General features: G+C 36.3%; 2 pseudogenes; one reads left to right on the top strand and one right to left on the bottom strand.

The window, feature by feature from the left end:
• Positions 1-149: 149 nt before the first annotated feature.
• LOC124891174 lies at positions 150-1,745 on the bottom strand (annotated as a pseudogene).
• A 778-nt stretch (positions 1,746-2,523) lies between these two features.
• LOC124891175 lies at positions 2,524-3,329 on the top strand (annotated as a pseudogene).
• Positions 3,330-3,335: the final 6 nt, after the last annotated feature.

Genomic DNA, 3,335 nt, shown 5'->3' on the forward strand with positions numbered 1-3,335 from the left:
ATATACCAATCCTAAGAATCCGTAGGATTTATTGTGGATCCAAGACAACAATAGAAAGGTTTGAGTCTTAGATTTTTATTTAGTTTGCTAGATTTTGTATTTCAAATCTTTTATATCTAGGTAAGTATATACTTAGTCAAAATATATGCAATAGAATTTTTGTTGTAGTCGGCTCAATCCTTTTAGTAAAAGATTGGGCCGAGTTTAATTGCAATTCAATTAAGAGAACGAAGGACAATTACTTGAGTTCTTTCTCCTTATCCTTCGTTATTTCCTGCTAATGTCTACTCTTTTTACTTAGCCAAAATGTTCACTGCTGCAAAATTAAATACAATCTCTTTCCATACCTCAGAAGCAGCAGCTAGTTCCGGGCTCCATTTAGAAGCCTAACGAATAATCTTATTACCTTCCCGAGCAAGATTGCGTCCTTCATTACTAGCTTTTACACATTCTTCTAGAGCTACTCGATTAGCTATGGCACCTGGCGCATTACCCCAAGGATGTCCTAAAGTTCCTCCACCGAACAGTAGTACGGAATCATCCCCAAAGATCTTGATCAGAGCAGGCATATGCCAAACATGAATACCTCCTGAAGCCATAGGTAAAACACCTGGTAAAGAGACCCAATCTTGAGTGAAATAAATACTGCGTCTATGATCTTGTTCAACTAAATCATCACGCAATAAACCAACAAAGCCCAAAGTTATGTCTCTTACACCTTCAAGTTTACCTACTACGGTACCAGCGTGAATATGATCTCCACTAGACATACGTAACGCTTTTGCTAATACCCGAAAGTGCATACCATGATTCTTCTGTCTATCAATAACTACATGCATTGCACGGTGGATGTGAAGTAGACCATTATCTCAGCAATAATGAGCTAATCTAGTATTTGTGGTGAATCCCCCCGTTAAGTAGTCATGCAATACGATTTGAACGCCCAATTCTCTAGCAAATACAGCTCTTTTCATCATTTCTTCGCATGTACCTACAGTAGCATTCAAGTAATGCCCTTTGATTTCACCTATTTCAGTCTGTGCTTTAAAAAGTGCTTCGACACAAAATAAGAAATGATCTCTCCAATGCATAGATGGTTGTGAGTTCATGTTCTCATCATCTATGGTAAAATCAAGTCTGCCGCGAAGACATTTATAAATAGCTCTACCGTAGTTTTTAGCAGATAACTCCAATTTAGGTTTAATAGTACATCCCAATAATGGATGACTGTACTTGTTCAATTTATCTCTTTCAACTTGGATCCCGTGAGGCGGACCTCAGAAAGTTTTAATATAAGCAGTAAGGACTCGTAGATCGTCCAAACATAGAGTACACAGGGCTTTGAACCTAAATACATTACCTACAATGGGAGTAAACATGTTGGTAACGGAACCTTCTTAAAAAAGGTCTAAAGGGTAAGCTACATAAGCAATATATTTATCTTTTTCTCCAACAACACACTTTATGCGGTAGCATCTCCCTTTGTAATGATCAAGACTGGTAAGTCCATCGATCCATATAGTTGTCCATGTACCAGTTGAAGATTCGGCAGCTACCTTGGCCCCTGCTTCTTCAGGTGGAACTCCAGGTTGAGGAGTTACTCGGAATGCTGCCAATATATCAGTATCCTTGGTTTGGTACTCAGGAGTATAATAAGTCAATTTGTACTCTTTAACACCAACTTTGAATCCAACACTATCTTTAGTCTCTATTTGTGGTGACATAAATCCCTCCCTATAACTCATGAATTAAGAATTCTCACAACAACAAGGTCTACCCGACACAAATTACGCGTTAATGGAACTTTTCACAGGAATCTTTCAGAAAATTTCAAAATAATACTAATATTATCAATTAATTGGAATGGTTGATTATTAGACCATGGTATTTGATTTTCCAAATACATCATTATTCTATACTCTTTCATATATATAGCGCAACCCAATTTTTATTTTTTACCTTTTTTTTGAAATGGAAATACCTAACTAACCTAAATAATAAGAACTTCCCCCTTGACAGTGGTGTATGTTATATATGTAAATCCTAAATATGAAAATATATGGAATTCCGCTATGAAAGGTATAAAAAAGAAAGAAAAACGCAAAGAAAAGAATAGGCTAGGCATAAATCAATATGCTGAAATTTAACTAAAAAATAAATAAGAAAAATAAGAAGAGGAGCCCATTAGATCCAAATAGTGAATCGTAGTAGAACTATAAAATAAAGTTCAGGTTCGAATTCCATAGAATAGATAATATGGATGGGATTGTCTATAATGATAGACAAATGAAAGACTTTCTTAAGATTCTGATTCATCCACTTGAGATTTTTAAACTAAAATAGGTTGGGTGAGCTTGCAAATTAATTCAATCTCATTGAATAAGTAAACAATTGAATTGGTTCAATTGCATTGTACCAACGAAATCGAGTGCTAATTCCCATTTTATTGAAATAACCAATCGACGTGCTAGCGGGCATTTACTTTGAATTCGATAATTTTTGAAAAAATATTTTGACATATTTATTTATTTTATTATTATGAGAATCAATCCTACTAATTCTGGTCTAGTGTTTCCACTCTTGAAAAAAAACCTGGGTCGTGTCATCCAAATAATCGGTCCGGTACTAGTGTAGCCTCTCCCCCGGGCAAGATACTGAATATTTATAACTCTTTCATAGTTCAAGGTCGAGATAGTGTTGGTCAACCAATTAATGTGGCTTGTGAGGTACAATAATTATTAGGAAATAATCGAGTTAGAGCTATAGCTATGAGTGCTAGCTATAGCTATGAGTGCTACAAACGGTTTAACGAGAGGAATGGAAGTGATTGACATAGAAGATCCTATAAGTGTTTCGATCGGGGGGCAACTCTGGGATGAATATGTAACTTGCTCGGAGAGCCTATTGATAATTTAGGGCTTGTAGATACTAGTACAATGTCTCCTATTCATAGATCTGCGCCCGCCTTTATACAGTTGGATAGAAACTTATCTATTTTTGAAATTGGAATTAAAGTAGTAGATCTTTTAGCCCCTCATCGCCGTGGAGGAAAAATCAGACTATTTGGGGGAGCTAGAGTGGATAAAACAGTACTCCTTATGGAATTGATTAACAATATTGCTGAATCTCACGAGGGCGTATCCGTATTTGGCAGAGTGGGTGAACGTACTCGGGAAGGAAATGATCTTTACATGGAAATGAAAGAATCTGGAGTGATTAATGAAGAAAATATTGCAGAATCAAAAGTGTCCCTAGTTTACGATCAGATGAATGAACCACCAGGAGCTGGTATGAGAGTTGGTTTGACTGCCCTAACTATGGCGGAATATTTCCGA

Source organism: Capsicum annuum, unplaced genomic scaffold (assembly GCF_002878395.1).
Source record: "Capsicum annuum cultivar UCD-10X-F1 unplaced genomic scaffold, UCD10Xv1.1 ctg31725, whole genome shotgun sequence".
NCBI lineage: Eukaryota > Viridiplantae > Streptophyta > Magnoliopsida > Solanales > Solanaceae > Capsicum > Capsicum annuum.